A 14455-nucleotide genomic window follows, 5' to 3' on the forward strand; every position below is an offset into this window, starting at 1 on the left:
AGGATATGCCGATTAATAGGTAATCGTAAAATAAAAGCACACAAATCAATGAACATTTCTTCAAGACTTCTTTAAAAAAATAAAGTCTAGAAAGTGGCACTTACTTGATGCCGTCTCGGACTGCCAGTTGCAGAGTATGGGCAGCACACCTCATGTGGCTGGCTGTTGGCGGCGCAGCACTGACGGCAGCCCTGAGGTCCGGCATGTCTCCGTCTGCTGCGTCTCCGTCTTCGTCGTGCGCGTGTGCGGCGTCGCCGTCTTCGTCTTCTGATTCTCCATCGGGCGCGTCTTCATCGGGCTCGTCAGGACTGTCTTCGTTTGGCGCCAGGCTGGTGCCCGTCCCTGCTTCCCTTTCGCCACTTTCTTGGTTAAAAAGAGACACCGTTTTTATCATGTTTGCGGCGTTGTCAGACACAATCGCGAATATCTGGTCATGAGATATTTCAAAATCGGACATTATCTGAACCAGCATGTCCTTTGTGTGCTGACCGGAATGGATCCCATCGCAGTCGCGCACTGCCAGCGTACGAACTTGAATTCCTCCACCCGAATCGGATGGTTTGGAAAACTGCACGTTTACTCCGAGGTAAGAACGGTTGTGTCGAGTGCAGCCATCTATTTTCATGAATAAGGCGCGGCCGCGTAATTCTTCCTTGATCTCATTTCGCCTTTTTTCGGCAGCACTCATGATCGCATCACGAATTGAATCCCTGTCCAAACTGAACTTCACTTTGGACGCCATGTCCCCAATCAAATTACGCATGGCCTCGCTGCCTAGAGTGGTCAGCGACACTCCTCCTCGCACGACTAGATCCACTATATTTTTTTTCAGTTCCTCGGCGGAAATCGCGCCGGCACTATAAAAGTCAGTGATCTTCGACATCTTCGACTTTAGCGTCGGCTCAGTACGTGACTTCTTAGTTTGTTCGTCTTCTTCAGTAACTTTTTTAAAGGCGTCCGGGTGGGATCGCTTCAGATGTCGTTTTAAGTTCGAACATACGTTCTTTTTCTGTCCGAAATCTCGTATTTTCACTCCACAGTCGTTCACTTTGCATGCAAATCCTGAATCTGTGCATTCGAAAAGATTGTACACCCCACTTATTTTTGACATCTTTCTCGAGTAAAACCCCAAAACAATGCAAAAAACAGACGCCTGTCAGTAACGTCCTTCCCCGGCCGCCGCTACACCATTGCTGCAGACGCCCGCCCTGGCTTGCAGGCCGTCAGCCGACGAATTCGTGTCGCTGCGTGCAGTTGCTAGGCAACGTGGCTGCCGCGCGTGGCGCATAGTTAAAATTCTCCCGTCAGCCGAACGCCTGCTCGGAGTCGGAGTCGGTTGATTTTTATCGACTCCGACTCCGACTCCGACTCCGGCAAAAATAACCGACTCCGTCGACTCCGACTCCCGACTCCGACTCCGACTCCGCAGCCCTGCTGAGGGGTCACTTACAGGTCACGGCACAGGTCACACACATAGGTGACCTGCCCAGGATCGACATCCGTGCAAGGAACGCACGCCCACGCCTTACAGGATACACACTGAATCCACTCCTCGGCAGACCTGTCAAACCGCATGCCGCACACCAGGCATGTGACGTCACTGTCGGAGCCAGGACGCTCCTTGCTTTCTACGACTAGCTTCCTTGCAGCTTTGGCGGAACATTTGCCTTTCGGCTTCTTGGCATTTTTGCTCTCCATAACACACTTTAGGCGTTTCATTTCTGGTGTCGAGTTGGCGTGTCGAGCCACAATGGACGTTCCACTCTTCCGCTTTCCTTGACGTGCGGCGGCTTTCGGATATCCTCGGATCTGCTCTGGTGATGCTATTTTCCAGCTCAGCGACCCTGGCTCTGAGCCGACGAGCTTCGTGTCGCCGCCTCGCTGGCTGGACGGCCCTGGCTCCGAGCCGACGAGCTCCGTGTCGCCGCCTCGCTGGCTGGACGGCCCTGGCTCCGAGCCGACGAGCTCCGTGTCGCCGCCTCGCTGGCTGGACGGCCCTGGCTCCGAGCCGACGAGCTCCGTGTCGCCGCCTCGCTGGCTGGACGGCCCTGGCTCCGAGCCGACGAGCTCCGTGTCGCCGCCTCGCTGGCTGGACGGCCCTGGCTCCGAGCCGACGAGCTCCGTGTCGTCGCCTCGCTCGACGGATGGGTCTGGTCCGGCTTCTTCCGGAAAAGGATTGTCCGTCACCGCAGATGGAAGGAACGCTTCATCCGAGAAGATGCTCCTGTCTAGTGGCCAGATGCCGCACGCTTTAAATCCTGCAGTGATGTTGGTCGGCGTTGCCGCCTTCATCCAGGCCATTCCGATAAGATCCGCCATGTGATGGATGGTGATGTTCCTTCCCGGATTTTTAAGCATCCAGCCGTTCGCTGCGGAGTTGAAGTATGTCTTCAGCGGACCGTACACTGCCCTGTCCAGTGGCTGCAGTTTCTGGGATGTGTGCGGTGGCAGCGTGACTATATACACGCCGTTCTTCTTAGCGTGTTCCAGAGCCACGTAGCTGATATGGCTGACATGATTGTCCATTATAAGCACACTGGGACTTTGCTTGGATCAAGGCCCTATATACCAGGTAGGGTCGTCCGGCGATTCTACCTGATCGTGACGTCAGCTCGTGACGTCATCTGGGGGCAAGTCCTAAAGTCCCGTTTAAGTCCTATGCAAATGGGCGATTTTTGAAGCGCTGTAGAACAAACTCTGCTAAAGCTAGCACAAAACTAAGTGCATCATCGGAAAGCCAAGACATTTTTCTTCGAATTATCTAAAAAGCGTTTTTCACTAAACCCATTAGTTTTTCCAAAAATGCGTAAAAAAGCCCCCATGCCTCCGCCGCCTCCCATCCGCCGGTCGCCACGCCGCCGCGGTAGTGTAGTGGTTAGGATGCTTGCGCCGTAATCCAAAGATCGTGCGTTCGAATCTAGGCGCGGGTCGTACTTAAATCGAAATTGCAAGCAGAATATGTGTTTTTTCTTGATAAATCACTTATATTACAGCTAACCGTTCATAAAACTATCGATAACAATTGACTGAAACCCAAAATATAGAATACATTCTAATAAAACAAATTCAAATATGGCGGCCGTTGCGCCAGGCTCCGCCCCCGACTCCGCCCCTTCGTGTGACGTCATCTGTGCACTTGGACACACAGGGAGATAGGGGACGACATGGGCCTGCGCTTGGATGAGTGGCTGTACTTCACGAAGTGATCAAGAACGTGCGGAAAGTTCTCACTTGTCATCCAGCCTGACTGGTGGACAAGACCACAAGATCCTTCTGGTGCCCCAATCATCAGCGAGTCCCTCAAAGTCTTCCTGGGAAAGACGAAGACCGGAGGAAGTGCCTGGCCGCTGGCTGACACTATCCCCACCATCGTCACGAGCTCTCCACGCTCTTGGGACGTGACTTGGCCGACTTGCTTCGCGCCTCGCTGTGCCAAAACCCTCGGTGGTTTTTGGACGGTTGTACAGCCCGTTTCATCGAGATTGTAGATTTGATGTCCGTTTACCTTTGTCTCTTTAAGCACACCTTCCAGCGAGTTGAAGAAGCCATTGACGTTCTGCGGGTTGAAAGCTGCAGATCGAGCGAGACTCGTCGCTTCCGGAGTTCTCAAGGTGAGGTCAGGGTGACGTGACATGAAACCCTTCAGCCATTCTGCGCCCGCGGTCTTCGCACTTTTCCATTTTTCGGGGGCCAGGCTATTCTTCACTGCCAGCTCATAGGCCAGATCCCTCGTCTGTCGTGTTGTCAGACCTTAGAACATGCCTGAACATTTTAACAGAAAGTTTTTCAGATCGCTCTCCTGTGCCGTATTGAATACCTGCGCGTGCGTATAGGCCGGTTCCATTCTTGCTTCAGTATCGTTCTGATACTTCACCACATACCTGGCCAGGGTTGACTTTGAAATGTCAAAATCTTCTGCTACCTTTCGAATGGACTTCTCACCATCGACGACCCGCTTTACAGCATGCTCCATGACTCTCCCTGGAGTCAACCCTATAAGGGATTTCCTGGCATACTGTCTGGGCATCCTCAGAGGCAGGTAGGTAGATAAGGAGCGCGATGGGCAACTGAAAAGGACAGAAGGGATTTGGAAGAGTCATGAACAAGGAAATGATAAAGAAACGGCCACCCTTTCAAAACATAATTCAGTAAGGTAGGTACGGTAACCTATATGCTTGATCAAGTATCAGTTTTGCAATTCCTTTTGGCCCCTCCTTGGAGATTTTCTGGATCCGTTCCTAACTGCACTATACCTATCCTACAAACACTGAAAGGGGATTTATAAATCGGCAGGGGAGAACTGGGACAGAGGGGGGAGACCTGGGACACCTTGTCCCAGTTCTCCCCTGGCGACCATTGTTGATGAACAAACATGTCAATGCAATTTCAAGCAACACGTCGGCTTCAAGCATTGGCATGCATCAGAACATTTCCTAATGATCGCAAATATTGGTTAAAAGAAATGATTGGGTCGTTACATTGCTTGCGTTTGTACTCAAGAAACCAGTAAAAAACGCAACTTTTCAGGAGCACTCACGTATCGTCGGGATGGCGCGGCAGAAGAGGAAGTTGTTGACATAGTGGTGAAGATAACCCATCGTAATGCGTAAAAATGGAAAAATAAATTAAATCGGCTGCCTCTTCTCTAAATGACAGACCCTGTCCCACTTCTCCTGTGTCCCAGTTCTCCCCACTCTCCCCTACCTACCTGCGTAAGCCTCAATATTGTATGTTACCTACTATATTTACAATAGTTAGTATACTGTATTTTTTATATTAATTTTTTATATTTTTTTTATTTTTTGTTAAGTGTTCAAAGGGAAGTTCGTCTTTCTCCGCCTCACAAATTTTGTGATACAGATGTTCGTAAATATCATCTTTGTAGTGTTGAATTTATGACGTATCCGCAAGCTGAAATGGTATTACCTGACACGAGCCGCGTGTCTATCAAATGTGAAGCAATTCAATAGTGCTAATGACTTTTTAAAAAATTTCAATATCTTACATCATTAGTCTAAAGGGCCTATAATGAGGAACCTTCTGGAATCAATATGTCATTAGTCAAAATAAGATTTTTCATTGGTCAACTGATAATGACGTAATAAAGCATGTGAGCTGTGAGTTTCGTTTGTCTTTTTTGGGAGGCTCTATCATAACAGCAGCATGGCACTGTTATGGCATAGTGCCAAAAGTAATCTGAAGTACCGTAAAACGGGGTGTTAAGGGACAGTTTTGAGGTGTTTTGCTATATAACTCAAGAAGGGTTGGGGATAGAAGCATCAAATTATCAGTATTTTATGTGGAATTTGGTGCTTTACGTGCCTACTACATAAAAGTTTAAAAATATATACATGCATATTATTTTTTATTATTTTTCATCATTGTCCCTTAGCACCCCAATGTGGGGTGTTAAGGGACACCTATATTATTCCAAGAAATGGTCATCAAATGCCCACAATTGGGGTGTGAAAGGGCACACAATTTATTTATTGAAATGTTTTGCATATTCTGTCACAAAACAAGTCAGGTTCATTCACCACTAATGGCCTTTTGAGCCAATTACATATAATGCAATTTACGCTTCTGGAAAATGTGCTAATTATAAGGTAAACAGAACCAAAAAGTACCCTTCTGCCATCAATAAAAACCCATTTTGAAGCTAGTCACTTGTCATTATGTTGCCCTTTTTGTTTTGGCCTTTTTATGATGACATCACATTTACCTACATCAGTCTTCATTGACCCATCATTGTAAAAGAGAGTGTTAAGGGAGTTTTGAGTTGTTTTGTTATATAACTTAAGATGTGTTAGAGATGAAAGCATGAACTTGCCAGCATTTTATGTGGAATTTGGTGTTTTCAATACCTACTGAAAGAAAACTTTATGAAATTATATTTAGATATTATTTTTTATTTTTTCTTCCCTGTCCCTTAGCACCCCACATCCACCTCAAAATATGCATGTGTCCAGAAAAGAGGAAGAGGATGATGAATGAATGGGTGGATTTGTATAAGTTTTTCAGGAAACGTGTGCAATACATGTGACAATACACCTATGCATTCATTTTACCTGTACACCTACTAGTTTATGTGGTACACACAAAGTTTTGGAGATGTCTCAATTTTGTGAAAAAAATTGTCACTCTAAATCATCATCATCATCGGTCTCTGAATATACGAGTTCGAAATAAATTAACTCTACAAAGCCCATTTCTTTCATCTGTATGCATACATTTAACAATAACTTCCGGGCTAGGCTGGTTTCGCTGGCTTCGTGTGACGAACAACTTTGCGTTTCTACTAGGGCGAGCGGCGAAAACAACATCGAACGACAACGAACGAACGACAACAACGAACGAACGAACGACAACATTGAACGACAGCATCGAAACTACGTCGGACAAATCTCAGGCTAGATGAATCAAAACGTAAGAGGCGGGTAACGGTTGTTTTGAAGGCATGTGCGCGTGTGACATTAATCAACTATTTGCATTGCATTTTGCCTATACTGTAGTAATCATGCGTTCAGGTTTCGTTTACCTGTAACTCGCAGTGACTCCAAAGTCATGAATAACTAAGATGTGGTAAAACCTTGCTTTAACCCGCGCGGGCCCGGGGAGGCGTTTTTGCCCCCCCCCCCCCGGCGAACATTTGCGATAGCTCACGAACGCTTGGGGATAGACAGACGAAACTTGATGTACCTTATCCCCCATCAATTTGACATCTTCTGGAGGAAAATTTGGACCTAGCCCCTTTGATAAAGTCACAGGTCCGATTTTTTCTAGACTCCTGCACGACAAATTTCGGCGTCACAGACGTGAACTTCAACCAGCTGCCAAAAATTATAGAGTATTAGAGATAAAGACAAATTACGAGCACGGTTGTATAACGTCTGAACTAGAGTAAAATTTGTTCTGTGGATTTCCCAGTGCGCTAATTAGTTTTCTCTGTCCTGTTATTTTTGAAATTAGGCAATAAGTATTGAAAACCACTTCTACCATGTTTTTATTTTAATCAATATCCTATCTCTTTTAAGGCGTACGTCGCTGCTAAGCTCCGGAATATCTTCCGAAACCGGCGTAAGAAGTCGTCCAGCCCGTCGGTCGCTGCAAGGCGCCTGGATCTGCAGGAGAAGAAGAAGGCAAAGCGCACCTTCAGGCTGTCGGGACTTCCTCAATACTGCCCCGAGGTGGCGGGGATCTCAGCCATCGAGGCAGAGATCATCACCGTGCGGCTGAAGGCCGGCAAAGGCCTGCCTGGCGACATGGCTGCGACGCTCGCGTCGCAGTCCGGCGTCAAGATGTGGTGGTGCGCGGCATGAGCATTCGTCGGATGAAGAAGGAGTATCCGTACCTCTTCAGCGCAGATGGGGTGAGTTTGTGCAGGGAACGTGTTTATGAAGAACTGGTCAGGAGGCTAGTTGTGTTTTCGCTGCACATTAGTCCGATGGTTTCGAAAACTAGGTACTTAAGGTCTATATGGAAGCATTCAGTCAATTTCACTCATATGCAAATTATAGACATTGAAGGCCTTTCACGACGTTGAATTAAAGACTGCACTTGGGACAGGTGCGAGTGGTATTTCTTTTTGCATTTGTATTTCACATCATCGGTACTCCTCCACTCATCAAAGGTGTTTCCATGCCACAACATTTAACCCGCGAGTTGCTTTTTTCGCCGGGCTATTGCATAAAAACGGCGCGCCGCAGGCGCGCCAAATTTTGCGTACCTGTACGGAATCAATTGAAGTTTATTTTGACAAAGTTTCAAAAAATTCGGTCGGAAAATTTTTGAGATATCGAGGTTTTAGTGACGTCATGATTTCTGAGTTTTCGACCAAAAACGGCATATGTTCAAAAAATCATATAAAATCACAGAATAGACATACAGACATGCCGTAAACGCCATCAGACTGCCAATACTATGAACAATCAAATGGCTATCTTTTTTTAAATTTAGTCCGAACCTTTTGATGGGAAGGATTCACAAGGACAGAGCCACCGCTAAGCAAAGCTTGTTGCGATGACCCTGCCCTCTACCCTCCGATCACGCAATTCCGATTCTATGGCAGAATTTAGAGACCAAAGTTTAACGTGCACACAAAGCCGCGCACGGCCGGTCCCCTCGCTGACTTGCCTGGCTACGGCCTGCCACCAACCGAAACCATACCTGTCAGGAGGCCCATAAATGTCGAGCGCCCGTCGCGCTTCGAACCCGGACTGTCATAACCGGGAACGCGTGCTCTCACCACGCGGAGTCCAACGCTCTAACCAACTGAGCTACGGGACCGGCAAATCTTCGATTATTGATTATCGTTCCGCATTTTCCAAAATCTTGAACTGAATCTTGGCAATTTCTCGTGACTACTTCACGACCATAATACATGCATTTCTTAAATTTAACTTTTTGAGCCAAACACGTACACATATGATAAAATGAATGTCACCATCGTGTTCTACGCCCCAAATTACCCATAAAACATGTGTCACAGGCTGCGAATATCAGTTTTGATTTTCGGGGATATGTGCCTACCCGGTTGACCTGACCTTGACCCTGACCTATGCTTGACTGACCCCTACATGGAGCTGACACTCTTGTAGGCCTTATATGATGGATTGTGCACCGTTTTGACAGAGTTTATGACGAGAGGCGCCCATTGCGAGGTCCTGAAGTCCATGCTACTGAAAGCCCGATTTCAGGTGTTTGACCTGACCTTGACCCGACCTGTGACCGCAAAGTTCAAATTTAAAGTACTCATCTGAAGCGTCTCGTCGCGTTATTTCGTTTGCCGCCTCGTGCGTTTCGCTGCGCCTATTGGTTCTCGAGTTATCGGCTGGGGGCGTTTAACGCCCCCCCCCCCCCCCAGCAAACGGTGGGTGGCGAAATACCCCAGCAACTGCCGGGTTAAACGATAATTTGCATAGTGTTTGTTGCTCTTGCAGATGTGGAAAGAAATGACGCTAATGACGGAGCGTCCGGATCTGCGGGCGTCTTGTGAGGAGAAGATGGATATCTGGATGGACAAAATTCACCAGAAGATCGGTTGCATCGGCGGTAAGCAGCTCAAACAGCTTGTCAAACTTTTTTTTTTCTTTCCACATGGAAATCCTGTTCACGCAGCTACAGTGTTTCTTAACACGCGCAGTGGAGGGGGGGGGGCGGATTTCGCCCACCCCTCCTGTTTGTCGCCAATAACTCGCGCCGCAAGCATAATATCAATGTGAAATTTCGGCTACCTGTCCAGAATTGAATTGCGGATCTTCTCGTGCAAGAAGTAAGAAAATCGGTTCACAAGTTGAAATTTGAAGTTGAATTTTGAAAATCGGCCGGTAACAACTTGAGTTATGAGTGTGTAAACACAAAATTGTGATTGCCGCGTTTCCCGCGCCGGCCGATGCCGCCTCAGCCGGCGACATCTTACCCTTCGCAGGCTTCTAACTGCCATATTTATTGTTGGATTATCTAGAAATTCACCATACATACTCACAAATGTTTGCTCTTTCGTATAGTGAAAGATTAAAAAAATCGGCCGGTAACTTTTTGAGTTATCGGCGTGTAAACGCAAAAAAGTCGCTAATATGGCAGATTTGACCACATTTGACCTCATTTGACCTTGAAGATATTGACTGAGGGTCATGAAATTTACACATAACAGAGTTCCCCATGGCCCCCACCTACCCTCCAAATTTCGTCTTTCTAGCTCCAGTGGGAGCTGAGATCTTAGGGGGGGCGACATCCGCCCCCCCCCTTCCACTGGGCGTAGTACTCGCAACCCTTCCACTGCGCGTGTTAATCCCACTCTCCACCGGACATTCTGACATGCTACTTTACAACTGTAAGGTCATGTCACGTCATAAAAATTCAAACTTTTTTTGCGAATAACTCATTACAGAAAAGAGCCGCGCAAAGGGTGTCATTGTGTTGAACTCGTGAAGACGCATTTAATGAAATTCAGGTTGACCTCACGCCATGTGACATCACTTCAGATAAAGTTAGAATGCTCGGCATAGCTACACCGACTGAACGATCACCTTGAAATTTTCGACGATTATTTCTGAATTTTGATATCGATGAACCAAGATCGGGTCAATTTTGCGTTCTCTTCATTATGAGTCAATGGTTAAAAATTGAAAGGCGCCGCTTTTGGACGAACGTCATTCTGAACACTCAAACATCGGGTTACATGTAACCAGGGCTGCGGAGTCGATGGATTTTCGGCGACTCCGACTCCGACTCCGACTCCGGCTTTCAAAAACCAGCTCCGACTCCGACTCCGACTCCGGGCAGAATTGTCGACTCCGACCGACTCCAACTCCCGACTCCGACTCCGCAGACCTAGCAGGGCTGCGGAGTCGACAGATTTTCGGTGACTCCGACTCCGACTCCGGCTCGGGTTTCTAAAATCGACTCCGACTCCGACTCCGACTCCGGTCACAACTGTCGACTCCGACCGACTCCGACTCCGACTCCGACTCCGCAGCCCTGCATGTAACCATGACACACTGAGTCGGAAAAAATTTACCCGTGACTCTCCTGATGGTCCTGAGGTCATCTTAGGTCATGAATTTCTCCAATTTCTCCAAATTACCAATTTCTCCATGTCCTGGCCTGACCCATCGTGAGCTCCAGTGACGCAACTGTCATGACCGTACCTTATGTGACCAGTTTGACCTGGACTGACCTATCGTGACTTTGGCTGACCTCTGTGACGTGGCGTGACCCATCGTGACCTCATGGTGACCTCTCTGACCTAACCTGACACCGTGTGACCTAATTTGACCTCTGTGACCTAACCTGAGCCCGTGTGACCTAGTTTGACCTCTTTGACCTGAAATGACCCGTTAAATACATTTTCGGTCATAACTTCCCATCTAGACGTCCAATCGACTCGGGAAAAAACACCAAACAATCCCAAATTTCGCGCTGCGAAGCAAGCTGAGATCCAAACATTGACAAGGGCTGGTACGACGAGTTCGCGAATACTTTTCGCATAGTTTGCGCATAGTTTACGCACTTCCCGCACCGTCCCGACGAGTTCACGAACAGTTTGCGCATAGTTCACGATCCGGTCACGAAATTTTGTCGTGACCAAAACTTTGAACACTTCAAAGTTCTTGCCCCGACATGGCACGAAGTCACGACGAGCTACCGCACACTTCACGTCAGTTTGCGACTAGTATGCGCACGGGCACGATTCGATTCGTGCCAATGCGTGCCACAAAATCGTGCAAGTGTCAGGGCCCCTTAACCCTCGCCGGCACAGGCCATTTTGCGTCCTTCGACGGCACAAGGGGGGGGGGGGTGGTACGACCCCCCCTCGCGTTTGGCCCCTGATCGAGCTAGAGCTTCGCGGAAAAAACGAGCGTGTTGCCCGTCACGAGACGAAGCCGATGATACCCAATTTTAAGGTCATAGGTCATCGGGTGACCTTCCAGGTTAGGTCAATGACCCGAAAACCGGGAAAATCGGGACCTGTCAGAAAGTCGTGAAGCGTGGCTGCTATGTGGTTTTCCGGGGTGCTGATCACGAATATCGTGTTAGTTTTGATCATAGATGATGTCTTTAAGCATTTAGACCAGGTCGGGTCAGGTCAGGTCAGGTCAACCGGTAGGGGTTGTGACGGGTATTCGTAATACGTGTCAACCGCCTCTGACAGCTTCGTAACATGTTACGAAGGCACCGAAACTACTTCGTAAATGTTCAAATGGATGCTAAATTCGAATTCAGCTCCAAAAACTAGCCTAGAAACATGTAAAACTCGAAAAAGTGAACCGAGGTCACCCGAGGTCACCAAAGGTCATTGACCTGACCTGACCTTCAGGTGACCTTGACACCCACCCTAATGCATGGGAGCAACATCAAATCACATGTTTGAACGTTTGAAACCACGAAAAGCTTGCAAACGCGCGGCTAATGCGAGCCGACATACGCCGAATCGCGATTCTGGCCAAACATGGTCTCAGAAAAGAGGTCACAGGTCAAAGGTCATTGGGCTCAGGGTCATGAAATTTTCAGGGTAGGTGTAAAATTGATCAATGCGAGGGTACTGAAAGTTTCGTCGCGATCGGCCGCTTTTTACGCGAGTTATTCGCGAAAAAACTTAGGGGGGGTTGCATCAACCCCCCCCCCCTGTGCCGGCGAGGGTTAACGTATATTTTTCTTTTCAGATGAGGAGACCGCGCGCTGTCTCGCACGAATCCTCCGAGCGAAGGGGCTGCTGCGCGATGCGGAGGAAGGCATCACCACGGCGCCGGCGATTCTCGAGGGCGAAGATGTGTACGCTGTTACCATCGACGGTGTAACCGTAGTGACAGTGCGCAGCCTTCGCGAGGCCCTCGTTCAGTTTGCGCTGGCTCAATATGTACGGAACATGAAGGTCCGCGCGGTGACAACAACCCTGATGTGGTTTATAAACCATTATAATTTATAATTTTTATTATATATGTAATTATATGTAAATTATATATATATATATATATATATATATATATATATATATATATATATATATATATATATATATATATATATATATATATATATATATATATATATATATATATATATATATATATATATATATATATATATATATATATATATATATATATATATATATATATATATATATATATATATATAATATATATATATATATATATATATATATATATATATATATATATATATATATATATATATATATAATATGGACATAAATGTCCACCAAAGTTATGTCACTTCCCCAAGAGGGAGCCGCACCGGCGGACGTCGTCGCTGCCGTGCAGCAGAGTAGAGACGTGGACAGTGCGACATTGCCTTGGCGGCCACCGGCACTATAGCTGTAGCGGCGGAGCCTACTGCTATGCTGATTCACTGAATGACTAGTCGTTCCGTCATTTCTAATAAATGTTTGGCCACCAGCAATATCGCGTGTGATTAGTAATATGGCTAGTAAAAGGCGTGGTACTGGGGGGTGGTTGAAATATGTAGCACTCTGGTACAGGGGCTGGTAAGAAGGAGAGCCCCCTCGTAAAAGGGGTGGTACTAGCTACTAACTCCTAGTTATTGGGTTGGTAACCGCCGCTAGACCGTGGTAGTTGGGTTAGTAAATCTGACTACCCCCTGGTAAGAAGGCTGGTTATGGGTCTGGTAATGGTAACTAGGTCACTAGTAAAACCCCTGGTAGAACACCTAGCAAATTTAACGAGGGGTGGTTAGTTTTGGCCTAGTAATTTTTGACACTAGGGTAAAACTAGCCACCCCTGGTAACTTTTTCTCTCAGTGTGCATGAATTATGCAATGCTGGACATGTGATGCTTCATACCATTCAATAAATTTTACATCAGGTTGTTATGATTCTAAAAGGGCAGGTGGGATAGCGTTGCGCTCCTATGACACTAAGACTTGAGACCAAGCAGCGTTACCAGTTTGTCTCAGGGACAAACAACCATAGCTGTTGTGTTGGCACCAGCTGAACGGCACCGATACAACCAACTGAGCGTAAATAACAGCAGCCTATTTTCCATCCTATTGACTGTGAATGGACTCGGGTATTTTTCGGCTCGTTGCCTTGATCAAAATTCAAATGCAAAGAGGCGATGCCGTTCTTCAGACAGTAACATGTGTGAAACAAAGTCACTGACAGTGATCATAGATCGTGAATATCTATGCATACTGGCCTATCAGCGCGGGCCTGTCATTGGCGACTGCCGAACCTGGCTGGCTAGGCTGCGCCGCAGTGCAGCTGTGTTTTGCGGCACAGCCTACCCATCACCGTTCGCTGACCGAGCCAAGCGGAGCGCCGCGCCACGGTTCCACACACAGAAAAATATTGACACCGTTAGCGGTGTAATTGCACAGTACATGTCTGAGCACTTGAGGAAAGTTAATTTAGTCCCTTCCCCGCTTAAATTACTCGCGCTTCTAAATGAACACCATGAAGAAGGTAATAGAACACTGTTAGGAGGGTTGGGTGTTTTACTACATGTAGCAAAACACCCAACCCTCCTAACAGTGTTCTATTACCTTCTTCATGGTGTTCATTTAGAAGCGCGAGTAATTTAAGCGGGGAAGGGACTAAATTAACTTTCCTCAAGTGCTCAGATATGTACTGTGCAATTACACCGCTAACGGTGTTAATATTTTTCTGTGTGCAGTCGTGCGGCAGTCGGAGAAACAACAAGGAGATAGCAAACGCTACAAAAATGGCGTCGACTATATTGCGAATGTATCTGCAATAAGTTTTTATTGTAGCATTTATAGAATATAACGAGAATCAAAGTTATCAAAACGTCAAAAAAAAAAATGCCACCATTCCCTAAAAGACAAAAATAGGCCACCATTCCCTAAAAGACAAGAAGTATTTGGTGTTAAAGCTCAATCTGTTATTTAGTTTGAATTTCAAATGACCTTTTCCTCGATAATTAATTGAAAATGCAATAAAAAGCAAATATTA

At 46.8% G+C, this 14455-nt stretch overlaps 1 long non-coding RNA gene across 1 annotated transcript; it reads left to right on the forward strand.

Moving 5' to 3' along the window:
- Positions 1 to 7035: 7035 nt before the first annotated feature.
- Positions 7036 to 12435, forward strand: LOC122390460. Its single transcript, XR_006258158.1, has 3 exons — positions 7036 to 7369; positions 8940 to 9051; positions 12165 to 12435. It is a non-coding gene; the product is annotated as an uncharacterized LOC122390460 (long non-coding RNA).
- Positions 12436 to 14455: the final 2020 nt, after the last annotated feature.

This window comes from Amphibalanus amphitrite, unplaced genomic scaffold, assembly GCF_019059575.1.
Source record: "Amphibalanus amphitrite isolate SeventyFive unplaced genomic scaffold, NRLGWU_Aamphi_draft 000397F_arrow, whole genome shotgun sequence".
Lineage (NCBI taxonomy): Eukaryota > Metazoa > Arthropoda > Thecostraca > Balanomorpha > Balanidae > Amphibalanus > Amphibalanus amphitrite.